The sequence below is a fragment of the Scyliorhinus torazame genome, chromosome 8 (genome assembly GCF_047496885.1).
Source record: "Scyliorhinus torazame isolate Kashiwa2021f chromosome 8, sScyTor2.1, whole genome shotgun sequence".
Classification (NCBI taxonomy): Eukaryota; Metazoa; Chordata; class Chondrichthyes; order Carcharhiniformes; family Scyliorhinidae; genus Scyliorhinus; species Scyliorhinus torazame.
Window position 1 is genome coordinate 108,059,956 of NC_092714.1, and position 18,633 is coordinate 108,078,588.

Here is an 18,633-nt window from a genome sequence, read left to right on the forward strand (position 1 = left end):
CGACAACAATTGTCGCAAAAGATGGGAAAGGTGGCCAAACCTTAGCTCACAAGGAAAACTCGGGAGAGTATGAGATTCAAGGGTGAAGCATACACATTGACCAGGCAAAACAAAAGAGCTGAGTATTTGTTAGAATTCAGAAAAGAAGGGCCAAGGGATTGAATCATAGAATTTACAATGCAGAAGGAGGCCATTTAGCCCATCGAGTCTGCACCGGCCCTTGAAAAGAGCACCCCACCCACGCCTCCACCCTATCCCCCTTTATCCCTGTAACCCAGTAATCCACACCTAACCTTTTTGGACACTAAGGGCAATTTAGAATGGCCAATGAACCTAGCCTGCACATCTTTGGACTGTGGAAGGGAGCACCCGGAGGAAACCCACGCGCACATGGGGAGAACGTGCAGACTCCGCACAGACAGTGACCCAAGCCAGGAATCGAACCTGGGACCCTGAAGCCGTGAAACAACTGTGCTAACCACTGTGCTACCATGCTGCCCCACTGTTTGATTGATTAAGAAGGGGAAAATGGAGTACAAGTGTAAGCTTGTGGTGAACATAAAAACTGAATGTAAAAATTTCGATAAGTATGTGAAGAGAAAAAGATTGGTGAAAATAAATGTAGGTCCCTTACAATCAGAAACAGGAATTTTTAATGGGGAACATTTTAAATTATAATATAACTAAATAGATACTTTGGTTCTGTTTTCACAAAGGTGGACACAAATAGCATACCTTGGGCGGAATTCTCCGTCGGTTGATGCCGAAATCGGGAAATGCAATTGGGTAGAGAATAGCTTCCGATGTCAAAAGCGTGGCAGGCTCCGGTTTGACGCCAAATCGTGATTCTCCACGATTCTGATTATGGCCTCAACTCTCGAAAATGACGTCAATGCGAAGCGCACTGCGCGTAGTTTAAACACCGTTTGCATCTCATTAGTGGGCCCACCCATGATTCTCTGCATCCAATGGACTAAGTTCCCAATGGCAGGGTCCACGTGTGCTTTAAAAAAATCATGAACCTGGCGTGCTGGCTGCTGAGAGAGAGAGGAGGTAGGACATTGAGAGGAGCAACTGCGGGCTGGGTTGGGGGGGGGGCCTGCCAGGGCTGGGGAAGGGGGGGCTGGAACAGGCCAAGCGGTTGGGGTGACCCCCTCCCCCTCCCCAAGGGTCTGTGGTGGTGCCCAGGCACGGACCACCATTACGGCGGCCATCTTGCTGCGCACCCACTGACCACCCGCCTTGGCCCCTGGTTCACCACAGTGATACCAGCCCTGTGGGTGCCCCGTCCCGCGCACCCCATCCCCCCGCTACATAGCCCCCCCGGCCCCAAACTCCCTGCCCAATCGGCCGCCACCCACCGGCGGCCCACCCAGGGCAAAATCCACGGCAGCCCCAAGCGTGGGCAATGCCAGCCAACGGTACCGATGGCATCACGGATGGGTGGTAGGGCCGGAGGCCCCACGATGCTGGCCACCGACGGGGCAGGAGTGAGGGGATGGAGGAGAGAGGGAGGTGGGGGTGGGGGGAGGGACATGCAGGTGCGGAGCCCACAGTGCCAACCGGGCCACCGTGTAGCCCGTTGAACCTGGTTGGGCGCGGGAGTATGCACCATGCTAACATGTTGGCCTTTCACCTCCTGCAGACAATTGATTCTGGAATTCAGCGAGCAAAGGTGGCCGCTCTGCTGGTCGCCACACCTCTGCGGGATGCCCTGCGGCCGTATGAGCGGGAGACACTCGAAGAGGAGGAAGGGCAGGCCTCGTCTGATGGAGAGGATGCGGGGGAGGGCGAGGATGGGCAGGACATGGGGCCCAGGAAGGCACGGGAGGCTGCACAACTTGTGCGCCAGGGCCAACGCACATGTGACGTTCTGACTGCCTCCAGGTTCACCAATTGTGGGAGGGGGGGCTGGCCAGGGCCATGGACATATCCCAACCCCACATCCCCTCACTTCCCACACCGGCCATCCTCCCCACCTGCAGATGGTGGGATGTTCAGAACCAGGGGTGACAGTCTGAGGATATTGGTAGACCATTTAGGACAGTGATGAGGAGAAATGTCTTCACCCAGAGAGTGGCAAGCCTGTAGAATTTGCCACCAGAGAAAGCAGTTGAAGACTGTTATAACCTGCCTACTTACGATTGGCTGGGGACTAATGACTATCCCACAATCCTATGGGAGTATGAACTTCCCCAATGAGGGGGGGGCGGAGAAACTCCTAGTATAAATAAGCTGGCCAGTTCAGGAACCAGCAGGAAGGAGAAGGTAGCAAGGGAAGTTACTGCTACTGTTATGTACATATTGTTATAGTAAATAAACGTTATTACTTTGTATCCTTAAAACTCGTGCTGGATTCTTCGTGGCCCTTACAAAACTGGCGACGAAGGTAAAAGTGAATAGCTGTCTACACTGCTGAAGCCACCTCCCTGGATTCTTGTTGGATACAGGTTGGAAGTTGTTTTCTATTATACCATGCCTCTGTACGGACGTTTGAATGTTTTTGATGCTGCGCTGGAAAGCTGGAACCAGTACACACAACGGATGCGTTACTATTTCCGGGCAAACAATATCACTGAAAACGAGCGCCAGGTGGTCATATTGCTCACCGCCTGCGGGCCGCATACGTTTGGGGTGATTAGGAGCCTTACGTACCCAGCTGCGCCGGACACCAAAACGTTTGACGAACTTGTGAATATAGTGGGGCAACAGTTTAACCCAACCCCGTCCACGATAGTCCAGCGTTACCGGTTTAATACCGCTGAGAGGACCACTGGAGAATCCCTTGCCGATTTTTTTTATCCAGGCTACGCAGGATTGCGGAGTACTGTGACTATGGTGAGACCTTGTCAGAAATGTTACGCGACCGTTTGGTTTGCGGTATTAACAATGCAGCAACCCAGAGAAAGTTGTTAGCGGAGCCAACATTGACTTTTCAACAGGCAATACAAATAGTCTTGTCCCGAGAGAGCGCAGAGCGAGGGGTACAGGAGCTACAGGGAATGGAAGTGCATGCCTTGGGGCGCAACCCTTTCCACCCAAAAACGTCCCCCCGCACTCCTGCGGTACCTTGGGCGAGGCAACGACCGGACCGACGCCAGTGGCCATCGGACATTCCTCCCCGAAGGGAGCCTTCTCCAGAGCCAATGGATGAGGAGCCATGTCCGTGTCAGACTTGTAGGCGCCGACCCCGTCGCGGACGGCGGTCCTGGGGACGCCAGAGGCGCCGTCGTTCCGACCGAAACTGGGACCAGCCCAGGGGCCGTAACTGGGACCAGCCCAGAGGCCGTTCCTTCCATGTGGATGAACCTGTGGCGACCACTCCTGAGGACGTGGAGACGGAGGACGACTGCCTGCAGCTGCATTGTGTGGCAGCTCCCCGTGTGGCCCCCATTAAGGTGACAGTACGGGTCAATGGCCACCCGCTGGAGATGGAGTTGGATACTGGCGCAGCGGTCTCCGTGATCGCCCAGAGGACATTCGACCGCATCAAGCAGGGTATACAGACCCTTACATTAACTGACTCACAGGCCAGGTTGGCCACCTACACGGGGGAACCACTGGACATTGCAGGAACTACAATGACCCCTGTTGTCTATGAACGGCAGGGACAGGGATTGTCTCGGCATCGTCCGATTCGGCAGTTTGCGCCCGGTGACCCAGTATTCGTGCGGAATTTTGCTGGTGGTGCCCAATGGGTTCCTGGTGTAATCTTTCGCCAAACGAGCCCTATATCTTACCAAGTGCAAGCCCAGGGTCGTCTCCAGCGAAAACATGTAGACCACGTCCGGTCCAGAAGATCATCCCCTCAAAAGATTCCCCGCCCCCGGAGCTCATTTCAACAGCCGCAAAGACCAGAGACAAGGGAAGGTAGTCCTCAAAATCTTCCACTGGTGCCTCACTCGAAGCCTGCGCAGGTCGTTACGGGACCGAATGGAGATAGAGACGCTGACATGACGGAGGCAGCAGACTCTGACCCGAGATGGAGACACAGGATGAATCAGAGGGGGAATCCTCGGGTCCACAGGCCGTGGATGTACAACCACGCCGTTCATCACGGAAGCGCCGGTCTCCGTCTTGTTACACACCGCCTGATCCAGCGCCACGTGCAAATGGCGTCCGGCCTGCGGCCAAACGAGTTTGACGCCTTCCTTCGCCAGGGTCTTCGGTGGATCCCTTGGACTTTTGGGGGGGAGGGATGTTATAACCTGCCTACTTACGATTGGCTGGGAACTAATGACTATCCCACAATCCTATGGGAGTATGAACTTCCCCAATGAGGGGGGGGGCGGAGAAACTCCTAGTATAAATAAGCTGGCCAGTTCGGGAACCAGCAGGAAGGAGAAGGTAGCAAGGGAAGTTACTGCTACTGTTATGTATATATTGTTATAGTAAATAAACGTTATTATTTTGTATCCTTAAAACTCGTGCTGGATTCTTCGTGGCCCTTACAAAAAAGACAAAACATTGCAAGTTTTCAAGAACGAGTTAGATATAGCTCTTGGGCTAAAGGGATCGAAGGATGTGTGGGAAAGCGGGAGTAGGTTACTGAGTTGGGTGATCATATTTAATGACGGAGCGGGGTAAAAGGGCCAAGTGGCCGCCTCATACTCCTATTTTCTCTGACTTTTCTGATTATGACCTCAACTCTCATCAACAACTTAAAAAGAAAAACCGCCACCTTCCTTAACAAGTGAAATGAAGCCAATGGGCAAGAGATGTGGACTGGATATGTCCAGCGAGAATAGACATGCCAGCCTGCAGATACAGAGCAGCAAAAAAAAAGCAATTATAATTGGATGAGTCCCATTACAGGCTTTGCAGGCACTAGATTTTCAGACTACTTTGGACAGATAGCGAACTGGGATTTTAAAAAATATATAATTTATTATTGTCACAAGTAGGCCTGCATTAACACTGCAATGAAGACTTCCGGTGACGGCCATGGAGGAGTAGGGCACGCATTCGGCAGCTCCCGTCTGGAACGGACTCTCGGACCTTTTTTCAGGAGTTTTCACGGACCTTTTGGGGCAGATTGGTGAAGCGAACACTACCAAAAGGATTCCCTCTCTGTTGTATGGATAGCTGGACCAGGAGTGGCCGGGTGAAGCGTTTAAGTCCCAACATACAGAAGCGTGTGGAGCGGGCGCCGAGGCATGGCATGGCGGCTGGTATAGACCAGGGTGCATGGGCGCAGTGGTCACAGGAGCAACAGGAGTACCTTAGGGGCTGCTTTGCTGACCTTAAAAAGGACATGCTGGCCCCGATGATGGCATCAATAGACCAAATGATCACAACTCAGGCGACACAAGGGAAAGCGAATAAGGAGATGGAGAAAAAACCATCCGACCATGAGGACGAGTTGGCCGTATTGGCCCTTAAGGTGGAGGCGCAGGGTGACCTCCACAAGAAGTGGCAGGAGAGGCTGGAGGACCTAGAAAACGGGTCCAGGAGACAGAACTTGAGAATTGTAGGCCTCCCCGAAGGTGTGGCGGGGTCGGAAGTGGGAGCATTTGTGTCCAAGCTGCAGGAGACGCCGATAGGGACAGGGGTATTCCCACGACCCCTGGAGTTGGACGGGGCGCATAAAGCCCTCGCAAGGAAGCCCAAGGGAAGTGAAACGCCGAGGGCCATGGTGGTGAGATTTCATTGTTTCTTGGACAAGGAACTTGACTTGCGGTGGGCAAAAAAAGAACGGAGCAGCAGGTGGGAGAACAGCGTGATATGCATGTACCAGGACCTGGGTGCAGCGCTGGCCAAGAGGAATGCTGGATTGAACCAGATGAACACGACCCTCTTCAGCAAGGGGGTGAAATTTGGGATGCTACACCCAGCGAGGCTATGGGTCACGTACAAGGAACGGCATCACTATTTTGAGATGCCGGATGAGGCGTGGTCATTTGTCAAACAAGAAAAGCTGGACTCTAATTAAAGGACAGTTAAGCTTTGGTGGAATGCGGCGGTGGGGCTGGGTAACACGGTACCGTTTCTAATATAAGATTGTATACAATGTTGGGCGCGTGTAAAGGCTGTGGTGGTGGCTGGAGGGTGCAGTGTTTTCGGCAAAGTTGAGATACGGAGGGGGCCCTGTACTTAGTGTGATTTTTCGGGACGTTGGAGCCTTGGTTCAACAAGTGTCTCCTCACGGGGCAATGTTAATGTTTCTGTTTATTTTTCGTTTCATATTACTATTTACTCACTGGGGCTGGAGAGGTGGTTTAATTGGTTTATTCATGTGGGGAGAGGGGTCCGGACAATGAGGCGACAGTCTGATCGGCGCCAGGGGCGGGAGTTGCGGGGGTCAGCATGGGTCCGCTGACTCTCGGGAGCGTACTGGGGGGTGAGCAAGTGCTCAGCTGATGCTTGGCACGGGGTTTTGGGTCATGGGGCTGTGGGGGGGGGATGCTGCTTTGCTGACAGAGGAGGTATCAATTTCGGGGTACCAATTGAGGGTCGGGCACGATGACTCCCTGTGGGGGCGCTCGAGGAAGCGAAGGGCGCGGGCTCGAGGTTGGCCAAAAAAGGGCGATGGCTAGTCGGCAGGGGTGGGGAGGGGAGGGTTAGCCCCCCCTCCAGGCTGATCACGTGGAATGTGAGGGGTTTGAATGGGCCGGTCAAAAGATTGCACGTGTTCGCGCATCTAAACGGGTTAAAGGCAGATGTAGCAATGCTTCAGGAGACACATTTAAAGCTCACAGATCATACGAGATTAAGAAAGTGATGGGTAGGCCAGGTGTTCCATACAGGGCTGGATTCGAAGACCAGCGGGGTAGCAATTCTGATCAGTAAGGGTGTGGCATTCGAGGCTGGGAGAATTGTAGCAGATAAGGGGGGTGTCGTGTTGGGTATTCCGATATACAAACGAACCAACACGGTTGTAGATGGTACAACTCTGTTTTATTATTCTGTATAATAACAACTGTTAACTTCTGGCTGTGGTTCGTACTTCACCAGTTAACCTGTGGACCCAGCCCTAGCAGTATCTTAGAGAGGCACTCAGCACATGATGTATGTCTGAGTGGCACGCTGTGAGCTCTGTGCTCTGAACTATCTCCTGGTAGAATGAGCAGGAACTGTGGTGTTCCCTGTTTTATAGTGCGTGTGCTCTCACTGGTGATTGGCTGTGATGTTGCATGTGTGTTGATAGGTCCGTCAACCTGTCCATCAGTGTGTGTGTGTGATTGCACCATGATATGTTAATATGGATATCATGACAGGGGGCAGATATACAATGGTGAGTGGAAAGTGGGAGGGGGTCCGGGTGGTGTTTGTGAACGTCTACGCTCCGAATTGGGATGATGTGGAATTTATGAGACGCATGCGCGGCAAAATCCCGGACTTCGAGTCACACAACCTGATCATGGGGGAGACTTTAACACAGTCATTGACCCCGAGCTGGACCGGTCGTAGTCCAGGACAGGGAAGCGACCGGCAGTGGCTAAGGAACTGAAGGTTTCTATGGAGCAGATGGGGGTGGGGGGTGGATCCCTGGAGGTTCGCGCGGCCGAGAGCGAAGGAGTTTTTAAGGCGTCTTTAAGGAGTTCTATGGTAAACTATACAAGTCGGAGCCCCCGACGGGAGCGGAAGGGATTAGGCAATTTTTGGACCAGTTGAGGTTTCCAAAGGCGGAAGAGGACCTGGTGGAGGGGCTGGGGGCCCTGATTGAATTGGAGGAGATTGTCAAGGGTATAGAGGGCATGCAATCGGGTAAAGCCCTGGGGCCGGACGGTTACCAGGTAGAATTCTACAAGAAATTTTCAGAAATATTGAGCCCACTCCTGATGAGGACCTTCAATGAGGCGAGAGAGAAAGGAACCCTCATCCCAACAATGTCACAGGCCTTGATCTCACTCATTCTTAAATGAGGGAAGGACCTGGAACATTGCGGATCATACAGGCCGATTTCGCTTTTAAACGTGGATGCTAAATTGCTAGCTAAGATTCTGGCCACAAGAATTGAGGATTACGTCCCATGGGTGATAGAGGAAGACCAGACTGGGTTTGTTAAAGGCAGACAACTCAATACCAAGTCCGGAGACTTTTGAATATTATTATGATGCCCTCAGAGGGAGGGGAGGCGGAGGTGGTAACAGCGATGGACGCAGAGAAAGCCTTTGACCGGGTGGAGTGGGAGTACCTGTGGGAAACGCTGGGGAGGTTCGGGTTTGGTGAGGGCTTTATTGGCTGGGTGAAATTGCTGTACCAGGCGCCTGTAGCAAGCATATGTACAAACCGGCTGAGGTCGGGGTACTTCGAGCTTCACCGGGGAACGAGGCAGGGGTGTCCCCTCTCCCCGTTACTATTTGCCCTAGCTATAGAACCGCTAGCTATGGCGCTGAGAGCCTTGAGAAACTGGCGGGAACTGGTTTTGGGGGGGGGTGGAACATCGGGTCTCGCTATACGCTGATGATTTGCTCCTGTATATTTTGGACCCTGTGGAGGGGATGGGGGAGGTTCTGCGGATCTTGAGGGATTTTGGTAGTTTTTCAGGGTACAAACTGAACATGGGAAAGAGCGAGTTGTTTGTTATCCAGGCCAAGGGGCAGGAGGAGGGACTGAAAGAGCTGCCGCTCAGGATGGTAGAGAAAAGTTTTCGTTACCTGGGTATACAGGTGGCCAGGAAATGGGATGCCCTGCACAGGCTCAACCTGACCCGGTTGGTGGAGCAAATGGAAGGGGACTTTAAAAGGTGGGACATGCTCCCGCTGTCACGGGAAGGTAGGGTGCAGACTGTGGAAATGACTGTCCGCCCCAAATTTTTGTTTGTCTTTCAGTGCCTCCCCATCTTCATCACTAAGGCCTTTTTTAAGCGGGTGAGTAGGATCATTTAGGGCTTTGTGTGGGCGAATAAGACCCTGCGAGCCAATATAGCTCTGATCAGGAAGCGGGCGATGGGCCCCTTTGCCGTTCTCGCCGATCCGTTACGCCACAAGTCCGGTGGTGGTGGCAACACTGCGGATCTGGGGACAGTGGAGGAGGTACAAAAAGGTGGAGGGAGCGTCGGTCTGCACCTCGATATGTAACAATCACAGGTTTGTCCCGGGTAGGATGGATGGTGGGTTCCAGAGCTGGCAGAGGGCAGGCATCAGAAGGCTGGGAGATCTGTTCATAGACGGAAGCTTTCCCAGTTTGAAGGCGCTGGAGGACAAATTTAATCTGCCGCCAGGAAACGCCTTTAAATATCTGCAAGTACGAGCCTTCCTGAAAGAACAGGTAGTGGCCTTTCCGACACTGCCGCCACTGAGGATACAGGACAGGGTGGTCTCCGGCACCTGGGTGGGGGAGGGGAAAGTGTCGGATATCTACCAGGAACTACAGGAGGCAAAGGAAACCCCGGTGGAGGAGCTCAAGGGCAAGTGGGAGGAGGAGCTAGATGAGGAATTGGAAGCGGGTCTGTGGGCAGCGGTCCTGGGCAGGGTTAATTCCGCCTCATCATGTGCCAGGCTCAGTCTAATTCAATTTAAGGTGGTCCACCGGGCACACATGACGGCAGCGAGAATGAGCATGTTTTTTCGGGTAGAAGACAGTTGTATGAGATGCAAGGGCAGCCCTGCAAACCATGTCCACATGTTTTGGGCATGCCTGGAGCTTAGAGAGTTCTGGCAAGGGTTTGCGAGGGCAATGTCCAAGGTGCTTAACACACGGGTGGTGCCGAGTCCAGAGATAGCGATCTTGAGTGTCAGAAGAGCCGGGAGTTCAGGGGGTGAAAGAGGCGACGTCTTGGCCTTTGCCTGCCTAGTAGCCCGGAGACGGATTTTATTAATGTGGAAGGACTCAAAGCCCCCGAGTGTAAAGACTTGGGTTAACGACATGGCTGGGTTTCTCAGCCTCGAGAAAATAAAGTTTGCCTTAAGCGGGTCTACGCTAGGGTTCTCTCGGAAGTGGCAGCCGTTCGTCGACTTTCTCGGGGAAAATTAAAATGTCAGCAGCAGCAGCAATCCGTAGTGCTTCATTGGGATGGTGTGGGAAGACTGAGTCACGAGGGGTAATGTCTACTTAATTGTTATTGTATATTCTCTTTTTGCACTATGCTAATGTTCACTCTAGTTTGTTTTGTTATTATTGTTACTACTCTTTTATTGTGAAAAATTCTGCAAAACCTTAATAAAAATACTTTTTTAAAAAACACTGCTATGAAGATACTGTGGAAATCCCCTAGTCGCCACACTCTGGCGCCTGTTCGGGTACACTGAGGGAGAATTCAGAATGTGTAAATTACCTAAATCTTTCGGGATTTGTTTATAATGTCACAGGTATGTGGGGAGGTGTTGGCATAGTGGTAATGATACTGGGCTAATAATCCAGAGGCCAGGCTAATGCTCTGGGGTCAGGGGTACAAATCCCAACATTACAAGATGATGCTCCTTCCGAGACTGCTTTTCTTTTTTCAATGTCTCCCGTTTTTTGTCCCAAAGGCTTATTTCAGAAGTATGAATGCGTCAATATCGAGGTTTATATGGTCGGGTAAAACCCCAAGAGTAAGGAGGACACTCCTGGAACTGACACGCGGGGAAGAGGGCTTGGCTCGCCTGAGCTTTATTAACTATTACTGGGCTATCAACATATCGATGGTCAGGAAGTGGGTAGTGGGGGAGGGGTCGGTTTGGGAGCGGATGGAGGCAGCATCCTGCAAAGGTACGAGTCTGGAGGCTTTACTGACGGCACCCCTGCCATTCTTGCCAGCTCGTTACTCTACAAGTCCTGTGGTGATGGCAGCCCTAAGGGTGTAGGGGCAATGGAGGCAGCATATGAGACTGGAGGGGGCGTCAGTGTGGTCACCGATCTGTGACAATCACCGGTTGTCCTGGGGGGGCTGGATGGGGGCTTTAAGATATGGCAGCGGGCAGGGTTTCAGAGGTTTGGGGATCTATTCATCCAGGAGGGCTTTCCGAACTTAGACACATTAGAGGAGGAGTTTGATTTTCCAGGTGGGAACGGGTTTCGGTACCTTCAAGTGCGGGACTTTGTACGAAGCTTTCCTTGCCTCCCCCTGAGGGAACTACAGGATAAAGTGCTGTCAAAAACAGGGGTTGGAGGTGGGACGGTTTTGGAGATATACAGGGAATTGTTAGAGTGGGAAGGGGCCCCTATCAGAGAGGTGAAGAGGGAGTGGGAAGAGGAGATAGGAGGGGAGCTGGAAACTGAACTGTGGGGAAAAAAGCCTTGAAAAGGGTAAATGCATCCTCGTTGTGTGCTAGACTTAGCTTGATTCAGTTCAAGGTAGTCCATAGGGCCCACATAACGGTAGCCCGAATGAGTAGGTTCTTCAAGGAGGAGGTGGAGGACAAATGTGAATGAAATGAAAATCGTTTATTGTCACAAGTAGGCTTCAAACGAAGTTACTGTGAAAAGTCCCTAGTCGCCACAATCCAGCGCCTGTTGGGGGAGGCTCGTACGGGAATTGAACCGTGCTGCTGGCCTGCCTTGGTCTGCTTTCAAAGCCAGCGATTTTGGCCTGTGCTAAACCAGTTTGGGGGTAGTCCGGCCAACCATGTTCATATGTTTTGGGCATGTCCGAAACTGAGGGAATTCTGGCAGGGATTTGCAGATGTTATATCAGACGTCCTGGAAGGTAGGGTAACTCCGAGTCCAGAATTGGCAATATTTGGGGTGTCGGAGGATACGGGGGCAAAGGGCGGGAGGGAGGCCGATACCATGGCCTTCTCCTCACTGGGAAGGAAAACAGGAGACATGGTAATGTTAAATAAGGACAGGGAACTTAGTAGACGGGTAATTGGGGATAGGGCAGGAGAAGTGGGGTACGTGGTTTATTGTTCGTTGTTATTTTAGGGGGTATTTTGTGCATCGACCCGCGTGGGTTGTTTTAGAAATGTCAATCTGTTAAATTGTGAAAATTACAAATGCTTCAATATAATATTTTCTACAAAAAAAATCACAACTATACAGCTGGTGGAATATAAATTCAGTGAATGAATCTAGAATATAAAGTTGGTCTCAGTAATGGTGACTGTGAATTAATTATTCATTGTTGTAAAAATCCATTTGGTCCATTAATGTCCTTAATACAGAAGGAAATCTGCAACACTCTCCTGCGTGTGACTCTGGATCGACAGCAATGTGTTTTGTCTTAACTGCCCCCAAGATGGTCTCAAAAGCCATTCAGTCCAAGGGCAATTAGGGAGAGGCAACAAATGCTGGCTTTGCCAGTGACGCCCACATCCCATGGTAGAATTTTTTTTAAGTGCCATAAATGCAACCTCCAGTAACTTCCATTTCTGTACCAGAGGACAGAATCCCAATGTAACTGCCAGACACCAATGGTATCTTAAAGCAGTTAATTTGTGAATGATAGAATGCTTTGGTATAACAGGAGAAAGACTCCACAATGGTTCGGTTCTTTAAATTTATCATACATATCTCCATGGAGGTTTTTACATCCGCGGGATAGGGAGTATTCATTTTTTGTGCCAGTGCATAAGGTGTACTCGAGGATCAAATTTTTTGTGGTGAGAAAGGCGCTGCTAGCTGGGGTAAAGAAGGTAGAGTACTCAGAGATCGTGATATCGGACCTTGCTCCACACTGGGTGGATGTGGTTTTGGAGAAGAGTCCAGCTCGGAGGCCAGCGTGGAGGTTGAATGTGAGTCTGTTGGCAGACACAAATTTTTGCATTAAGGTGAGGAAGGTGGTTGAGGAATATGTGGAGTTGAACCGAAATGGTGAGTTCTCATCGTCGGTGGTTTGGCAGGCATTGAAGGCGGTAGCGTGGGGTGAGGCCATTTCATTCAAGACATAGGGAGGCGTGGGAGGAACAGCAGCTGTTGATAGAGGAGAGTTTGGCGGTAACTGGAAGGTGTGCAGAGGACCCAGAGCCAGGACTGTTGGTGAGGAGGAAGGAGTTGCAGGCAAAGATTGATCTTCTATCCATGAGGAGGGTGGTTTGGCAGTTGAGACGAGCGAGGGAATGGTCTATGAGTATGGTGAGAAGGCCAATAGACAGCTGGCAGGCCAGCTTCGCCAGCAGGCAGCAACGAGGCAGATTGTGCGGATTAGAGATGGAATGGATGGGCTGCTGGTGGTGCCAGAGCAGGTGAATAAGGTGCTTGATGAGTTTTATAGGGGCTTGTAAAAGTTGGAGCCGCCAGAGGATGAGTTGGAGATGAGGGAGTTTTGGAACGACTGGAATGTCCAGATATGGGAGAGGAGGGAACGCCAGATTGGAGGAACCAATAGGGGTAGAGGAAGTGCTGGCAGCGATAGAGAAGATGCAGTCGGGCAAGGCACCAGTTCCGGATGGGTTCCCTGTGGAATTTTATTAAAAAACTCAAGGATACGTTGGCACCACTGATAGTAGAAATGTTTGAGGACGCGATGGTAAGGGGAGTGTTGACGGAAACGTTTGAGGACGCGATGGTAAGGGGAGTGTTGACGGAAACGTTCGAGGACGCGATGGTAAGGGGAGTGTTGACGGAAATGTTTGAGGACGCGACGGTAAGGGGAGTGTTGATGGAAACGTTTGAGGACGCGATGGTAAGAGGAGTGTTGACGGAAACAATGAGGCAGGCATCCATCTCAGTATTACTCAAAATAGCGAAGGATCTGGTGGAGTGTGGATCGTACAGGCCCATTTCTCTACTGAACGTGGTGGTCAAGATATTGGCGAAGGTGTTGGCGGTGAGGTTGGAGGAGTGCCGCCTGATGGTGCTGGGTAATGATCCGACGGGTTTCGTCAAGGGCAGGAAGCAGTCGTCGAACATGCGGCAGCTACGGAATGTTGTGCTTTCTCCAGCAGTGGGGAGCTGGAGATGGTGGTGGTGGTGGTGGATGCGGAGAAAGCGTTTGATAGAATCATAGAATCCCAACAGCGCAGAAGGAGGCCATTTAGCCCATGAAGTCTGCACCGACACTCCAAAAGATTACCTTGCTAGGCTCATGCCCCCACCCTATCCCCGTAACCCCACCTACCCTTTTAGACACTAACGGCATGACCAAGCCACCTAACCTGTACATTTTTGGACTGTGGGGGGAAACCTGAGCACCCACAGGAAATCTACACAGACACGGGGAGAACGTACAAATTCCACATGGCAGTCACCCAAGGCTGGAATTGAACCTGGGTCCCTGGCGCTGTGAGGCAGCAGTGCTAACCATTGTGCCACCGTACTGCCCCAAGTGTGGCGTGGACTTATTTGTTTGCAGTGCTGGAGAAGTTTGGGATTGGGCCCAAGTTTGTGGCATGGGTGAAATTGTTATTTCAAGGATCTGACAGCATGTGTGCGGACAAACGATATGAATTCAAAACAGTTCCCACTACTTTGGGGAACGAGGCAGGGGTGCCCCATGTCCCCCTTTCTGTTCAGGCTGGCGGTTGAGCCCTTGGCCATTGCACTGAGGGGCTAGGACACGTGGAAGGGGATAGCGAAGGGGGTGGAACATAGGGTATCTTTGTGTGCGGACGATCTGCTGCTGTGCATCTCGCACCCAAGCTCCTCAGTGAGGGACATAATGGGGCTGCTCAGGAAATTTGGGGTGTTTTGGGGGTACAAGTTAAATTTGGGAAAGAGCGAATATTTTGTAGTGTCTTCTCCAGGGGCAGGGATGGGAGTAGAAGGGTTGCCATTTCAGGTAGCAGCAACTCATTTTAGTTATTTGGGGATGCAGGTGGCACAGGACTGGGCGTGACTTTGCAAACTTAATTTCACGAGTCTGGTGGGGAGGGTGAAGGAGAAAGTGGGGTGATGGGATAGTCTCCCCTTGTTGCTGGAGGCCGGCTGCATGCAGTAAAATAGAACATCCTGCCAAGGTTCTTGTTTCTAATCTAATGTCTCCCGATCTTTTTGCCAAAGTGGCATGTGAGAGTACCTTTAAGAAATGGGTGTTTATCAAATAGCTGTAGAAGGTGTACCTTTAAGAAATTGGTGTTTATCAAGTAGCTGCAATGATGTCAGAGTGTGGGTGGAGCTGGGCTGTCTGTCTGCTTTTACTTTCGCTTTGAACAAAAGCTGGTGTGTGTCTGTGTGTTTGGTTTCGTTTTGCAGATTGGGAACTGCATCCAGTAAAACCAGGTGTAATTCTGATTTCTTTCTGCTGAAAGGAATGTCTTCAAATCACTTGCTAATTTAAAAGTAATAACTGCTCTCAGTAGAGAATTTAAATCTGAGCTCTGTGTTAAAGAGGGTATTTGTCTTATAGATGCTGCAAGGAAAGATTAAGGGTTATTTATGTAGTACTGTATTCTTTGGGGGGAGTATTTTAGTTGATAGTTGCTAAGATGTTTACTGTATGTGTTCAAAAATGTTAACTGGATTCATAGAATTAAAATTGTTTTTGTTCAAACATATTTTAGTTCTCTGTTGCACCACACCTGTAAAATAACCAAAATCCACCTGTAAAATAACCAAAATCTATTAAATGTTATCATAGAATCATAGAATTTACAGTGCAGAAGGAGGCCATTAGGCCCATCGAGTCTGCACCGGCTCTTGGAAAGAGCACCCTACCCAAGGTCAACACCTCCACCCTATCCCCATAACCCAGTAACCCCACCACACTAAGGGCAATTTTGGACACTAAGGGCAATTTATCATGGCCAATCCACCTAACCTGCACATCTTTGGACTGTGGGAGGAAACCGGAGCACTCGGAGGAAACCCACGCACACACGGGGAGGATGTGCAGACTCCGCACAGACAGTGACCCAAGCCGGAATCGAACCTGGGACCCTGGAGCTGTGAAGCAATTGTGCTATCCATAATGCTACCGTGCTGCCCGTTATGGGTCATGTGAACTCCATGATACACTTTGGGGTTCTCTAAACCCTGGCCCGTAATACAAAGTCATTCTTTCGAGGGGTCGACAGGCTGGTCTCGCCAGTTGTGTGGGCAGGGAAGGTAACCAGGATAAGGAAGGTGGTGCTCCAAAGGGGGTGGCAGTCAGGGAGGTTTACCTCTTCTGAACCTGTTCCACTATTATTGGGCGGTGAATGCTGAGAAGATACGGGGCTGGAGTAGGGAGACGGAGGCTTTGTGGGTACGGATGGAGGTGATCTTGTAAGGAACCGAGGTTGTGGGCCCTGGCAATTGCGACAATACCATTTGCCCAGGGGAGAAGCTGACCTCCATCCCAACAGAGGCATGCAGCTAATGAGTAGTACTACCTTTAACGTTGGCTCAGAATTAATAATTTATGATACAGAAATGCCAGGCAATGGCCATTTCTAACAAGAGAGAATTTAACCATCTCCCCTTGACATAAAAATAGCATTACCATCGCTGAATCTCCCACTATCAGTATCCTGGGGTTACCATTGACCAGAAACTCTACTGGAACTCTCACATTAATACGGTGGCTACAAAAGCAGGTCAGAGGCTGGGAATTCTGAGGCCCAAAGTCTGTCCACTATCTACAAGGCACAAGTCAGGAGTGTGATTCCCATTTGACAGGATGAGTGCAGCTCCAACAACACTCAAGATCCTTGACATCATCTAGGGCAAAGCAGCCCACTTGACTGCCAGTCCATGCTTCACATTCAACATTCACACTCTCCACCATGGGTGCACAGCAGCCCCATGTGTACCTTCTATAAGATGTATTGCAGCACATTATCCTGACTTGGAAATATATCAGCATTTCCTTATTATTGTTGGATCAAAACCATGGACCTCTGACCCAAACAACACTGGGGTATACCTATACCATATGGCTGCAGCAATTGGAGAAGACTCCTCCCACTTCTCAAGGGTAATTAAGGATGGGCAACAAATGCTGGCCTTGACAACGACGCCTAGATCTCACAAACAAATTTTTAAAACTTGCAGATCCCAAAATATGTCATCCTTTAGGTCTTGGAACCTATTTTCCTTCATTCTTGTCGTGTTGGGTGTTCCGATACACAAACGAACCAACACGGTTGTAGATGGTACAACTCTGTTTTATTATTCTGTACAATAATAACTATTAACTTCTGGCTGTGGTTCGTACTTCACCAGCTAACCTGTGGAGCCAGCCCTAGCACTATCTTAGTGAGGCACTCAGCACATGGTGTATGTCTGAGTGGCACGCTGTGAGCTCTGTGCTCTGAGCTATCTCCTGGTAGAATGAGCGGGAACTGTGGTGTTCCCTGTTTTATAGTGCGTGTGCTGTCCCTGGTGATTGGCTGCGATGTTGTGTGTGTGTTGGTTGGTCCAACTACCTGTCCATCAATGTGTGTGTGTGATTGCACCATGATATGTTAATGTGGATATCATGACAATTCTCTTCAAATGTTTCCCTGACACTTGATGTGTGGTGATCACAGCACACACTTTAGAGGCACAGACCAGGCTGGAGGCCTCTATCTTTGTGGGGATAGCAGTATACTGTATTGACTCTGTTTACACAGTAACTTCATTGCAGTGCTCATGTACAACTTGTGACAATAAAGATTATTATTATTATTGTAACCCGCACGAGACCTAAGGGACGGGCCAATTAGCCTCCCCTTAAGCCTCATGGAATACGAACTTCTTCGATGAGAGGCGGGGCCCATGTCAGTAGAGTAATGGAATCTAACATAAAAGCCGGACCAGAGAGGAGCCGAGCTAGAATAGTCTCGGTTGGGACCTGAATGTTATGTGTATATAGTTGCTTAAAACAATAAGTTATTTTTCTGTATGTTCATGAACCGGACTCCTCTGTGACCATTAAAGAATCTCCCTTGAATACTGACACAGAGGATGTCATCAGACTCTGCCATGAACCCCATTAACTGTCTCAGGCTCTCCTATATAGACATCAATGGCTCCAAGAAAGCGTAATCTTTGTCGAAGCATTCTTCTTTTCAGAATAGGACTCCACAAGCCCAGGAGTTCACAGTTGTTTTTTGGAGTCCATCCAAACATCTCTGTCATATCCAACTTTCATCTCTGTCTCGTCTGGCACTGTAAAGGCAATGAATAAAAGCGTCCCACAGAAACTGCAACGAGGGCCGGGGTGAGCTGATAGCTTACTATGGCTAATCTAATAAGGTCACTGGACTTCTTGCTGCATCACAAGAGTCTTGGTGGTTCCTACACATTCCCCCATGAAATATGCATCACAATCGTCCTGAGTCACTGGCCCATGACCACCAGCAGTCGATTCCTCCTGCTCTATATCTCCTTTATGATGACAAGATTCATCACTCACTTCCTGGATCTGGTTGCTATTCTCACTGCCCAGGTTGACTGATTCCCCTGATGTTCCTATTGCCATTTATTACAGCAGCTGGTGTTATATTCTGCTAATTCACCAGGTGAGATGCATAATAAAAACGGGGACTTACTGCACAACACAGCGATATATTTATATATATATATTTAATAACTTTAAGATCAATCAAGCTAATGAAACAAGAGGATGTAATTTAGTGAAACATGAATTTAAAACATCTCTTTACTCAAAGGAAGATAAATGTTTGGAATAATTCACCAAATAAGGTAATAGAATCAACAATGTTCAAGGAGTTCAAGACATTGGTTACTCGACCAAGTGAGTTGAAATACAAGTGGAGCAGCTCAATAAATCAAATGGTTGTTCCCCAAGCATTTTATTCTGTTCCTCAAAAATTATAATAAATAACAATCCGGCACTTCTTACATTGCAGGAGAGATGATCAGCAAGGTGCATTAGTCATATTCTGTTTCAATGTTATTAAT

The 18,633-nt window shown here is 49.9% G+C and overlaps 1 protein-coding gene across 1 annotated transcript in view; it reads right to left on the bottom strand.

The window, feature by feature from the left end:
• Positions 1-18,633, bottom strand: part of LOC140428025 (cilia- and flagella-associated protein 47-like) — a 1,060,448-nt gene that overhangs the window by 964,990 nt on the left and 76,825 nt on the right. The gene's annotated exons all lie outside the window — the stretch shown is intronic.